The sequence below is a fragment of the Rosa chinensis genome, chromosome 7, assembly GCF_002994745.2.
Source record: "Rosa chinensis cultivar Old Blush chromosome 7, RchiOBHm-V2, whole genome shotgun sequence".
NCBI classification, from domain to species: Eukaryota; Viridiplantae; Streptophyta; class Magnoliopsida; order Rosales; family Rosaceae; genus Rosa; species Rosa chinensis.
In genome coordinates, this window is record NC_037094.1 from 59,070,753 (window position 1) to 59,085,415 (window position 14,663).

The window sequence follows — 14,663 nt, forward strand, 5'->3', positions numbered from 1 at the left end:
GAACTAGTCCACAGAATCCCTACGGATTCTATGTAAGAACATAATGAGTATTTTCATATCCTTTGCATAGGACGGTCTCAGTCCTTATTTCCATCCACAACGGGCTTTGTAAAACGAGCGAGAGGCTTTAGAAGCAACCAATGAGAACTTTGGTTGGGCCTGAGCGTCTGAAACGCTCTTTCAAGCAAGTTGGTGATTGCAGCATCACCATGATGGTCGCCATCCATGGCGTCATGGATAGGGACTGCGCCAGCCCTAGGCTGGTGGTGGACGAAGGCGGTGCCCTACGCAGCTGCGTCGGTCACACTTAGTCCAGAAATCAACTTTTGATTCATGCTTCATTTCGCTCGAAAAAAATGATGTCCATGTGAAGTCTTTAGTAGACAGATCATCATATCATAACTAGGATGATTTATCCTGTCATGACAAAGCCAATATGTGTCTAAATCCAAGAGATCTTCCCTCATAACTTTATTGGATTAATAGCTCGAATAGTGACATAGAGTCCACTAGAGAGACACATAAACTTCTCTAAAATGCGCCTTTGTTTGCAATCATTAGAGGTATTGCAAAGGAACTCATTTCAGTTCTCTACATGCGATTTCGCATGGGATCCATTGGCTATTCATAGGGTCGATTTTCCCTAGAAGCGTAGAGAGTTTCCGTGACAGTAATCAAGGTGCCATTTCGCAAAGGGGAACTTGGGCTATTCCATGTCCTTGAATTAATACTGATGGCCCAACCATCGTAGTCACAAAGTCATATGCTCAGAATCAAAATGGAGTCATAATGAAAAGAACTCGAAATTTTATTCATAAGCCAACGGAGTTACATCATTGTTTGTTTGACTAAAGAAAATATAATCCAAAATGCTAACTAAAGCAAAACAATGATAGTCATCTAACTTCTTTCGGTAATTCAAAAATAAATGTGACAAGGTGAGTAGAGAGATGTCGGTGGAGCAAGGCTCGCTTAAGTACCACTAATCTCAGAACCTCCCTAGACATCACACTTATTTTGGGTGAGCCTACTTTGAAGAAAGACCAAACCATTGGAATTTACTACAAAAATATATGGCAATTGCCTATTATATCTCTTGGAAAAAGAAGACTTAAATAGAATTGGCGATCTATTGATCCCAGCCAGATTTGTAGTCTTCAACCCTTCACTCTAGATCATCTTTTTGATCTTCTTGTTCCACATAGTAAGCTTCTCTTGCTTCACAATATGCTTTGTAAGCGGTGACAATTTCTTCACGAGCTCTACAAATGTGTGCCCAATGATCAGACACTCCACATCGAGAACATACATCTTTTTTGCTCAAACTTCATTGATTGAGGCGCTTTGAAAGCGTCATTTAGATGGCTTTTAGTGTTGGTGGCGCCACCAATATGGCCAGAGGCGTTGCCTCCCTCTCTCTTTCCACTTTTACCTATTCGGTTCCGTGTTCACCTATTTTGGCGATTACCTTCCCAAGTAAAGCGATTATATGGACCAGAACGTCTAGAAGTATCCCTAAGATTAGGGTTTCGCTCTTGGCGCTTTCTCTTAGGGGCGCAACTATAATTGGATTCCGGAATATGCTCTATTTCCACGGATCTCAAATTATAGTTCTTCACAAGGATGTTGTCATGCTTTTCAGCGATATTCATAGCTCCAATGAGCTCATGAAACCTTGTGATCCGTCCTGAAACAACATCAATTCGATAGTTCTTAGCAACCATCAATGCAGAGACGGGGAAGGTAGAGAGAGTCTTCCCAATCAACATCGCATCTGTGATCTCTTTACCACAAAATTCCATTAAGGATTTAATGCGAAGTGCTTCCGAGTTGTAGTCAAGAACTGACTTGAAATCACAGAAGCGGAGGCTATGCCATCTCACTTCTAGGTCAGGAAGCAGGGAGTCACGGACGTTGCCAAATCTATCTTCGAGTGAGACCCACAGCCTTCTGGGGCCTTATTTATTCATACACTCGTACTGGAGCGAATCATCCATATGACGAGTCATTAGGATGATGGCTTTCGCCTTATTTGCCTCTAAGGCTGCTCTATTTGCTTTCAAAGCTTGAGCTTGCTCATTCATAGCACGTCCTGGCTAGGCTTGAGAATCGTATCCATGATTCCATCGGCCTTGAGATGCTGGCAGATATCACGAACCCACCTATGATATCCAGAGCCAGTTGTTCCCAATGGAGCAAAGTCTAATTTGTTCAGGTTACTCATCCTGAAAGAGAACAAGAAATTAGGGTTAGTTTCGGAGCTGAAAAAGCTACCACAAAAACAAATAAAATTCCTGAGCGTAATCGCTTTCAAGAAATTAGGAATTTCTAACGTAATTGCTTCCAAGAAATTAAATTCCAAGAGGTATTGGATTAGATCGAAACAATGTCGTAAGTGGTCGATCATAAATTCTCTACAAACTCTAAGTTTGGAGATCTCAACAAGCTCCAAGCTTGGAGTGAGCACGAACCCCTACAGTTGGGCTTAATTAGGTCTCCCCTATGATGAAGAAAGGGGGGGTAGAAGAACGGAGGTTGCAAGTCCCTGAAAAAGAAGAGAAATTGAATTTAAAAACTCTAAAAAACGGGAACGTTTAGTAAAAAATACCTTGAAATAGGTCGCTGGAAAATTTGGCAGGAAAAAGTGGTCAGAAAAGTCACCGGAAAAGTGGCCAGCGGTTGTTGACCGGCGTTGACCAGTTGACCGGTGTTGACTGTTGGCCGTCGTTGACCAGGGACTGACCAAGCTGACGTGGCGGATGTTGACGTGGCAGTGGGTCACCTGATGCTGACATGGCAGTGGTCCCCTTATGCTGACGTGGCGGATGCTGAAGTGGCAGTGATCCCCTGATGCTGACGTGCCTGTGGGGTCTGCGTCAGTGGGCTTGGTCTTGGGCTTCTTTTCCTTTCTCTTTTTTTTCTTTTTCTTTTTCTGTTGCTTCTACTGATTTTTTGCCGGAATTTCAGTCAGCCGGTTCAGCAACGTTTTGGCCCATTTTTGTGATATTTCTTCTGGTTCCTAAATCATCAGGTGTAGGAGCTTCTTGTGACAAAATTTTGTTGGAAATTAAAGGTCTGGAAGTTGGTGAACCGATGGAATATTTGTTGCGGGTTGTATGGAGCTTTCGGTGGCCGGTTCGGTAGGTTTCCGGTTCTGGACTCCTGGGATTGGTAGGTTTCCGGTTTGGTAGGTTTCCGGTTCGGCAGGTTCTTGGGGTGGGGCCGCCGGTTCTGGACTCCTGGGATTGAGTTCTTCAAGGTGTGAGGTGGAAGCAGAAAAGGCTTCAAGGTTTTGTATTTGGATTCAAGGTTTTTAGCTTCTTGAATCAGGGTTTGGCTATTTGTTTCAGGGTTAGGACGTCGTGCTGATAACGTGTTTTAGAGAAACTGAAATTGAGAGGAAATCGCTGTGTATTCTCATTGATAATAGGGGCCTCTTAATATAGAGGATTACAATGCATAGAGTCTGAATCACACAAGGAAAGATAATCTCTAGATTCTTCTAATTAAACCCTATTACCACTAGGTCAAGTAACCTAGAGTTTGGGTCAAACACAAATTAGGGTTTTACTTGAACAATTTATAATTTATTAATCAACTCCTTGCACGTCTTTACACATTTGTTGCCGCTGCATATCCAAATCCTACGATGATGAATGTGGTACAATGAGGTGGTAAACGGAAATAGGCTCTGGTGTCAAAGGCGGAAGGTTTTGTAGTAGCACTATGTCAGATTTACAGCTACGGTTCTTTTAAAAAAAAAAAATGAGAAAGGTATCATACCTTCCTCCTTTCCCTCTCCTTCTCTATTATTGTTTCTTCATTCCCCGATTTCCTTTCATCTTCATTTCCAATATGATTTCTTCCCAACCAGGCTTTCTTAGCTTAGTAGTTTTCTTTCATCTGTCTCTCTTTCCTGTTAATCCAAATTGCAATGGCGGCAATTGATGATATGGCAGCTTGTATAATGATTACACGCATTTCTATGCATGTAATTGTATCTAAAACACGATAAATTAGTTAGTCCTCAAGTCAATTATAATGTAATTAATCCATTTTTATTTACTTGTAGGAAATAAGCGGAGTTGCGGAAATCGAAAGAAATGACGCGAAAATTGAGCAAAATGAAGTTTCCGATAAAAGGAAGAAATTGTCAATGTGGGTCAACCGTGGTCAATGCCGATTAAGGGAGCGGAATCCAAATGCCTTAAAGTATGAGTAGAAGTATATGGAGAAGAGAAAAGGAATGAAAAAGAAGAAAAAAAATGAAATGAGAGAGTCATGATTAATTAATCAATGATTTGATTAATTAGTTATTCATTTGATTTGATTAATTAATAAAATCATGATTAATTAATCATGTTCAGCCACAGTCATATTCACGTGCAGGCGGTGCAGCATTAATCAAAGCTTTGTATAATTAACTTGAACCACTTATATGCTAGCACGTGGCAACAACCCACTTTTCTTCTGTCTTCCCACGTGACGTTATCCTCTCAGCTTCTACTCTCTTCAAAACGGCAGCCACCACTTTAATTGTCATGATCTCTTCGAACACACACAGCATATATACCCATAATTATCCCCATCTATTCCTCTGAACCTAATTCTGCCGCACACACCACCAGACCCATCCCATCCCTTCTTCTCTCTTCTCCTCCAACAGACCACACTCCACCACACCACCATTTTTCTCCTCCTCATATTTTCACCACCACCTCACCAAGATCCATTTTCCTCCTCACTAAGATTTATTTTCCTCCTCACCAAGATCCACCATCACCTCAACAAGATTCACCTCACCAAAATTCCATCAAATCCTCATCAATTTCTCAAGGGATTTCAAGAGGCATCAAAATTTGAGATTGGGTATAGTGGGAAGCCATCAATCAAGGCTTGTCATAATTGCTCCATAGGAATTTGTGACTTGTTCTTGTTACTTCTCACTCTTCTTCACCTTTACCTATTTAATTGATGAATATTGTTGTTGATTTGTGGATGTGTTGTGAGTAATCTATTTAGGAAGCTAGGGTTTGAGCCCTAGCATTGATTTAATGTAATAAATATGTTTTGGTTTAATGGTTTTCAATTTCGTGTTTGGCATATGTTCTATTCTATAATATTTGGCTTAGATGCATGCTTAGGAGCTTGATTAACTCTTGAATGTGTAGATGAGCATGTCTAGAACAAATTAGGGGACCTAATCACTTCTCTAATTTATGGCTAGGACACTTGTTTAGAACATGGTTAGCTACAACACCAATTTCGATTGCCGTATTGGCTAGCTTGGGAACCTTGATTCTAGGACTCTTCGCCTTTTAGTGCAACTAGAGGCCCTAACAAGGCTCTAGATTGTCCCAATTGAGTTTCTACGACCCTTGATCCGGAGTAGGAATACCCTTTAAGGAATCTAATGACCCATGAGCCTTGAAAAGCCTTGGGTACGGCTCTTGATGCCATTATAAATTGAGTGACCATTGTCGGAGCATATTTGTGCATTAAATTTGGCTAGGAGGATACCCTAGTGACCTAATTTCTATATCTTGATTAGTTTCTATTATCTTTATTTTTAATTTTAATTTTAATTATCAATTGTCAATTTTATTTTCTTCGCAATTAAAAAATCAAATTTCACAAACCACTTTCATTGTCCATACCATTTGGTTGTGAGCTTCCGCATTTATTTGTGGTTCTCTTGACCCCACTACACCAAAAATCGCATCAGACAACGGCAGAAAACCGATGTGGGATTTGGAGTCCCACCGTTGTAGAGTGAGCCGTTGTCTGATGAAAAATCAGACAACGGTGGAACACAGTTGTGTGATAAACATACAGACAACAGGTATATGGTATAACTGTTGTGTGATAGCTCGGCAGATGCCAAGCGCAGCTGCGCAGCAGTTGAGGCACTGTCTTCAGACAACAGTGCTAGTTTTCAAGCTGTTGTATGTTAAGCTTGTCAGACAACATATTTTTATTTCATCTGTTGTCTGATTGATCTTCAAACTTCAGTTCTTGGACTATATCTGTTGTCTAATTAACTTTTGAGACAACATAGTTCAATCGCTTCTGTTGTGTGAGTATATATTAGAAGACACTAATTTGTTAAAAACCGATGTTTGATATGAATGATTGCAGTGTATTTGTCCCAATTTTGGCCATTCGTGCAGTCGCCATTATATTTATTCTGTTGTCTGATCATTTGAACATCCCATTCCTGAATTAAATTGTGCATTCGGTCCATTTACCAAATGAACAGTAGTTCATCAAATGTAAACATTGCAAACCATCAAATGAGTAATCTAACCAATGTTTTAAACTTCAAAAGCAAAAAGGGTGCATTTCCCAATCATGCCAACGTTTAGCTATAAAAGCATTCTAGTACATGCCCATCTACTTGGGACATCAAAAGTGTGTATTTATATTGTTCCAAAACATGACACATATATGATGCACGAAAATGTATCATCTACTTGGGTCTCTTTGGGTTTCGTGATTCTTCTTCACGATCTACAACTGTTGTAGTAAAGAAGTTTGCTTTTTGAAAATGGAGTACATGAGTTGTTAAAGACTTGAGCTTTGAGGCGGTTTTGCTCATCTGGGGAAGTGTTCCATACCTTGCCACCACATATGAAAAAAGAAGAACAAAAAAATTATGTGGATAGAAAAAAAATACAAATTGTAAAGCACCATAGTCTCCAATGTAACAGAAAAGCAAAAACAAAAATTGAAACAAAAAAAATATATACATTTGCTGGAAAAATTGCATACCTTGCCACCATAGTTTCTATTCCGTGAATTATACATTCTTTCAAGTCCAGTAGAGCACCTGATATCAAAGACTTACCAAACTTTTCAATTGCTAGAACATTATATACCAGCAATATAACTAGAGGCGACAAAGGCTATAAATATTATAGCAGCATATTTAATCAAGTCTATACAGCATACTATGAATTATATGCTTTAGATGCCAGCTGAACTTCCAATTCACGAAATTTTATGGGTATGGAGACACATATACTGAGAAAAACCTTCCCAACTAGCCATGTTGAGTAGGAAGAAAATCACATCAGACTGTGAACATACCCTAAAATAGGACTCAGAGTTTCAAAGGTTTCCAGACTTACAGAGCCATGATATGTCCAGATGCTCAACTAATCAGACTTGTATAGCATATTCAACTAATCAACTAGAAGTTATTTCTCTTTAACACCATTAGGCCCTCTCAAAGAAATGAAAAAAAAAAAAAATATTACATCCAGTTCTACTCCTACTTAATAAAACAATAACAATATCACAGAAATGAAATGCATAAGAGCATTCGTTGCAATATAAAGAAAAACTTACATATCTGATCTGTGACCCAGCTGCTTTTGTGGCAGGATAACCTGCACTGAATGAGAATCATTTGTGTTTGGAATTGGGTGGCTCATTATGGCTATAGCCCTTGCAACCTTACCAACCTTTCTGACCTGTTGAAATGCATTGAATCTTCAGTTTAAGTACGAGATAACAACATTTTTCTTAACCCTTCAAAGTTTGATATAGAAGAAACGCGAAGATATAGGGGCCTATAAATAAATAGAAGCATCTGCATTTCCAAACAGTAGATGGGATTATTATATCAACCTATTTGCAGTTTCTTCACTCTGTTTAATTCCAGAAGACTCCTCGTCCATCTCATTTGCACTTTCTTCAAAATATTTATTGTTTCTTAACAATTTACCGCAATAACCAGAACCTCAAATTTTATGCAAACTCAGAAGAATCATAACAATTTACCTTGTTGGGTAAGTAAGAAGGGTCACAGACAACTTTAGTGCACTTGGCAGTTTCACCTTCAGATGTGACACCAATAACTTTCCCTTCCTCATTGAACTCCACCTAGCATCAGGCACGAGACAACTCAGTGTCTAGACCAAATAACATGAGCACAGCACTTTCCAATTATAGAGTAGAGAAAAAAAAAAGTGATGCAATAGTTGCAAATAGTGTTAAATCCATAAAACATGTGAAGGAAAGTAGAAGTACCTTGCGTTCAGGTTTATTAAGCATATAAGTACCACCATAAACCGCACTAAGTCGTGCAAATGCCTGCATAAAGCCCTACTCATAAAAGAAATGAATATCCTTATTGACTTTCACAATAGTTATACTCGAATATAAAAACAGAGTGACAGACCTGAGGAAGCTCTCCTAGTCCATACAAAGGATAAATGTATGGAGATCCTCCTTGAAAACGTGCAATAGATTCCACATAAAGCTATGACAGAAACAATAGGGAAAACTCAAGTGCATGACAATGACGAAACATCTGATACACAAAACTAAAGATCTAGATACAAAAACCAACTCATCTCAGCCAGTACTTACCTTCATCCTTTTCACAGTATCCAGTGCAGGTTCATCCAGGTAGCGATCATCTCTATGAAGAACTTTCGGGCACGGCGCTTTTCAAATAGACCCATGAGTGGAGATTTAAGTGCCTCCATAGATTTAAGTGCCTCCATATCATTTGCTGGAACCTTGTGAACCTATTGCAATGGATATACCACTCATAATGATTGAGATCAATTTAATATATCAATGTGTAAGAATAATCAAGAAGTATCGCAAGTCGGTAAAAGTTTTACCTTTCCTTTATTATAGACAAAACTACCATCCACAGCTTTGAAGGACAAATACTTGGTAACATCTGTATGAATAAGGACACGCACTAGCGTTCCATTGGCCATCATAAACTACACAGAGAAAATAAAACAGGTTAGGGAAACTTAAAACAAATAAAACTAACCCGTAGCTTGTGAGCAAAGCACAAGGCAAAGCAATGTAGAATATGACAGACAAAACATACCTTAGGGACCATGTCCACATTATAATCCCTACTAGAGCCCAACTGGGCTGGGGGCTTATCATCTCCCCTGAACCTCTTCCAGAGCTGCCAGAAAATAGTGTAAAGATCACCAAAAAAAAAAACTCAAAATTAAAGGTTAACTAAAACAGTGAGGCACCATAATAGAAGTATAAAACTAGTACTTGGTCACAAGTTAAAGATTAAGCAGCAGAATAGGACCTGAATAAGATTAAGTGATGCACACTCTCCTCCGTAATAGTCATTCCTATCCATGTGTAGAACCTGGATCACAAGATGCAAATAGCTATCATATAAGTGCTTTATCAACATTAAGTGATATTTAGCAAAAGAACATATTTAGAGGAAAAAAATGTGCAGACTATTCTTTAAACAGGTAGTAAATATATACACAGAAAAGAGGAAGAGGCCTACATAAAAATGATCTGAACAGAAATGAATATAATAAAGAATTATTCAGTATAAATAAACTTGGTAGGTTACATGATCAAAGATACTCCCAATACTGCATATGCTGGAAAACATGAAATGTGTGTGTGTGTGTGTGTATCAAGCAGACACATAATGTCTCTGCCTATTCCTATCCATACAAACAAAAGGCTGCAAAATATGCACTACACATGCAGACAAACACCAACAAGATTACACAAGATTGCATATCTTCTTAACTACATACTTTGTGAGAATAAAAGTTTGCACACTAAACCAATGTAGGCACTGGTAGAAGCAGAAAATAACACATCATGCTTCAATCTCTACTGTACCATAAGATGAAAACAACAACACATAATTATGGAACTTTTGTTATCAAGAATTCTGGATCAATAGCATGAAGAAAGGATATTGGACAACATCAAAAACCAGCTTTGCAGTACCACCCAAGTTATGCAATCTCTCCATTGCTTGCTTTACACGAACAGATTGGAGAGGTATGAATGTCTGAGGAGGAAGCCTTTGTTCTTTCAAATACTGCAGAAATGCAAGGATCAATATCAGAACCGCAAAAGGGCATTCTGGAAACAACAAGGCTGGATATCATCAAGACATGCATCTTTTTCAAACTATATTCTAAGCTCCCCAACAATCATTTCATGTTTTTACAAACTAAAAGAATGAAGGTCTAAGTTAATTAAAACCTACTTTTAATGCATACAAAGATAGTAACTCACAAAGTAGAACAGCTTCAATAGAGCAAAATATCAGTGTTCTGCAGTTCCCATATGACATTGTTTATAACATTAATAGAAGTTCAGTAACTATCAAGTGTCAAAACTATCTTGAATGGTACTCGACTGCCAACTTCTCCAATTTCGGTTTCAAATACATGCATTTCTTGCACCAGCTTGTCATCCTACACATACATAAAACTCATTTCAATAACACAAGTTTCATGTCAAATAAGGGTCCTCTACAAATTCTCATACAAATCAAACTAACCAGAATCACTTAACCATTCTGATTCCACACAGAATTGCAATGAAGAACATCATTTCTAATCACATATGAAAAACCAAAAACTAAACTGAAAAACCCATTAAGACCCAGAAACGCACCAAACAATGACAAACTTCCACACAGAACCGCCGCCACCACCCTCTGACCATTACACGACCGAGGATTCGCCAACATCAACCTCCCTCTTTCATCAAACGAAACTCAAAACACTTCCAAACTTCAACTCAACTCTTAACCCTAAGAAAAGATTAGGGCTTTATGTGATTAGAGAGGCGAGGGGCGCTCTTTCTCCCTCTTTTGGCCTGAACTCGTTGTAATGACATTGATGAAGAAGAAGATTGTGCAAACGACGACTGACAGCCAGTTATTACCTTGACATCGTTGGGCGAGAGTTTGGAGTCGGACGATGGCCTGGTAACGATGAAGGAGTGGTTCGAAACAGAAAGAAACTGGGATTCAGAGAAATTAGGGTTTGGAGATGGGCATGGAGGTAATCTTTGATCGGATTTATGTGAATTGAAACAGAAAGGAAACTAAGCAAAAAGGGATTACGAAGACGTCTGGATTTTTGGCAATTGGAGATTTCAAATCGATACAATTGGGGAAAGGCTGTTTGAGGAGATGGCTCGAAGAAAAGAGCAAAAGACTATTTCAGTATTTTGTCCGAGTGTTGAAAATGACCCATTTCGTCTACCATAGATCGAGATGGCTCTTTTTTCTTTTGTATTTATGAATTAGACAACGGAAAAAACAAGTTATGTTGTCTGATAATATAAAAATAAAACTTAAATTGAGATTTCAAAGAGGGAAACTTCTCGCTATATGCTTTGATTGCATGTAGAGTAGTGCTAGGTTTAGTTATTACTCATTCACACAACACAAATAAGTAATTTGGTTGTGGGAGTATGCAATTACTAGATACATCTTAATCAAAATCTATAGGTTTTAAGGGGGAGTAAGTGCCATTTTGAAGCAAATCTACACACATCCAAACATTCCCAATAGATCTCCCTTTATCAGACAACAGAAAGTAAAAAAACAGTTGTATGATATTTTGCAAGCTACACTCATACAACAGATATAACTATTCTGTTGTACTTTAGAGTATCAATTTGGGGCCAAATTTGAGTCAAGCTAGGAGGGAAATCTGCCACTATTTTTTGTTTCATTCAGACAACACAATATTCTTGTAACTGTTGTGCGATGACCTTCTACCTAAAAAGTTCATAATTTTAACCGCCTTATACAACGCAAGTTTTGTAAACGCGTTGTGTGATTCACTTTCCTTCATCACACAACACTTTTTTTTTTTTCGTTGTGCAAAAAGTGTTGTCTGATAAGGTTTTTGGTGTAGTGCCCATTTTAGGCTTGGTTGTTCCTAGCCGGGCATGTAAATAGCTTGGTGCTATTTTTAGGTTTTGTTTGTTAAATTGTTGGTGACTTAGTAATCGGCATAACCAAGGATTGTAGTTAGCTTTTCAATCCCCGTGGTACGATAATTTCGGGTCCAAATATTTCCCACTTCTTTGATGACCGTGCCCTTATTGCGCGTAAGTTGCATTCAAGCACACAAATCAAATGGCGCCGTTGCCGGGGATTAAAGTGTAATAGCTTTAATCCCTTGGTTTTTGGTTGTTAGGTCACTTGCATTATTTTCTTAATTTTAATTAATTTTTCTTTGTTTGTTTAGATTAAAAATAAAAAATAAAAATAAAAACTGTTTCTTTATTTTACTTTTCTTATTTAGATTATTTCCTACTTGTGTGTTTGTTTGTTGAGACGTTGTGATTATTTCTATCGAAGTGACGGGCCTTGTATTACTTTGTAGTACATGTAAGACATGAGCATCGATAGCGATTGTCACTTGCCTTGACTTGTTTGGTAGCTTTTTATTAGGTTTCCTACTTTGTCTTTAATTTCTTGAGTTGTTGGTTTTCACCATTTCTTTGCTTTGGTTATTTTATTTTCTTGTTTAATTGTTATCCTACTCTCTCTTCTTAACCCCTCTCATTCATTGTAAAAAGTGAAATTTGATTCTCATTGCCTATTTTGTGAATTCTTTAGTACTTATTACGTGGTCTCATTTTTGTTCCAAGGTGTATGAACGAAGCATCTTCTTCATATCAACCGATCACTCTTAGAAGAGGAAGGGTATTGAGTGAGGACACTAGAGGGAGACCAAGAAGGAGGATTCAAAGGCCATTAGAGACTGAGAGTGCTCCACCTCGAGTTCTTGATCAAGAGAGAGTACCTCTAAGACGTTCACAAGGAGAAGTCAACATGGGAGACGCACAAAATCCTCCCCAAGGCAAGACTATGAGGGAGTATACTAGCCCCACTATTGTTGATCACCCTTCTTGCATTGTACTCCCTCCATGTGACCATCACTTTGAGATCAAGCCAACTACATTGAGCATTCTACCCACATTTAATGGCATGGCTTTGGAAAATCCTTATGACCACATTGCGGAGTTTGAGCAAGTGTGTACTACCGTTCAACCTAATGGTCTCACTTCTAATGGTTTGAAGCTTAGATTATTCCCTTTCACACTCAAGAACCATGCAAGAAAGTGGTTGAGCAAGTTGCCTCCTAGATCAATACGTACATGGGTTGAGATGCAAGAAACTTTCTTAGGAAAGTACTATCCTCCTTCAAGAACTTCCAATGTTAGAGATGAGCTAATTGCATTTAGACAACACCCTCAAGAAAGTTTTCATGAGTGTTGGGAGCGCTTTAAGGATCTTGAGATGTCATGTCCTCACCATGGGTTAGAGAAGTGGTTTCTTGTGGACAAGTTCTATAGAGGATTGATGGCGGACCAAAGACAAAGAGTTGACACTTTTAGTGGTGGAACTATTGCAAGCAAGCTTCCCGATGCCGCTTGGGACACATATGAAGAGCTTTCACTTAATTCCCTTCATTGGGACGATCATGATGCAAGGAGACAACAAGCACCTAGCAAGAAGAACACATCGAGCCGTGATGGAATCTATGAGGTTCAAGGAACATCATCCGGGCCTTCTATGCATGAGTTCAAGAGGCTAGAAAGCAAGATTGACCAATTTCTAAACCAAGTGAACCGGAATCCTACTCAAGCCCAAGTCAAGATGGCAACTTCTACATCATGTTTGCTTTGTGAGAGTCTAGCACATTCTACTCAAGAGTGTCACTTATCATCCAAGTTTCCGGACTTTATTGAAGAACAAGTGAACCAAGTGGGTAATTTTGTGCCAAGGAACCAAAGAAATGATCCTTACTCTAATACTTATAACCCCGGTTGGAGGAATCATCCCAATTTTTCTTGGAGAGACCAAGGAGGTTCATCTAGTGCGTTTCAAGGTGGAAAGCAAAGCTTTAGAGGTGGCCAAGGTCAAGACTCATCAAATGTTGCTAATTATGGCAATGCACACCAAGGAAATACTCAATTTTCACAATATGGTCAACATGGACAGCAAGCATATGGGTCTAATTCTCAAGGTCAATCTACCTCAAGTCAAGGATTTCATGGTCAAAACACCCCTCCCGGGTTTACACAAGGTGTTGGCTATAGTGGTAGCAAGTTTCAAGGAAATCCTAGCTCATTTCAAGGCTCCCACCAAGACGAGAACTACAATTCCCCTCCTATTCTTCAAGGCATTCCTATTCAAGCTCCAAGTGAACCAAAGAAGCCTAATTTTGAAGATTTGATGGGAGAGTTTCTCAAGGTTCAAACTTCTACTAATGCGGATACCAAGCAAAGCATCTCTTCACTAGTTCAAGGGTATCAAACTCTACAACAAGGCATGGCTAGATTAGAGGTACAAGTGGGCCAAATGGCCACCAACATGAGTGAGAGACCAAAAGGAGCCTTACCTTCACAACCGGAGCCAAACCCAAGAGGAAAACTCCATGAATGCAATGCCATCACCACTCTACGTTCGGGAAAGGTATATGATAATCATGTTTACATGCCTACATCTTCTAGTTTCCATACAAATCCTTTATTTGATGACGATGTTGATTTGCATTCATATGGGGCCAAGAGAGAAGAAAATGTACCTCTTGGCCATGTTGTTGATGATCAATTGCATACACATCATGATTCTTTTTATCATAAGGAGGATGGGATCGGAAGGGAAGAAAATGTACCTTCCGGTAAATATGGAGTGGGTGATGTGTCTTTGAATGCCAAAGGAAGAAATAAGGGGGTGGATAAGGTAGCCGGAGGGGAAGAAAATGTACCCTCCGGAGAAGCTATTCTTGGTAAAGGTTATGGTTTCTTGTCCTTTGAGAACAATGCAAGCAAATATGGGTTGATTGATAGTGGCAAGGAAAGAGCTTTGTTGAGAAAGA

General features: G+C 38.9%; 1 protein-coding gene, 1 non-coding gene and 1 pseudogene across 2 annotated transcripts in view; 1 reads left to right on the forward strand and 2 right to left on the reverse strand.

The window, feature by feature from the left end:
* The window catches only part of LOC112176908 (alpha-glucan water dikinase 2), a 94,255-nt gene that overhangs the window by 36,034 nt on the left and 43,558 nt on the right, over window positions 1-14,663 (forward strand). The gene's annotated exons all lie outside the window — the stretch shown is intronic.
* On the reverse strand, window positions 6,851-11,026 carry LOC112176909 (annotated as a pseudogene).
* LOC112181099 lies at window positions 12,995-13,101 on the reverse strand. Its single transcript, XR_002928704.1, has one exon. It is a non-coding gene; the product is annotated as a small nucleolar RNA R71 (small nucleolar RNA).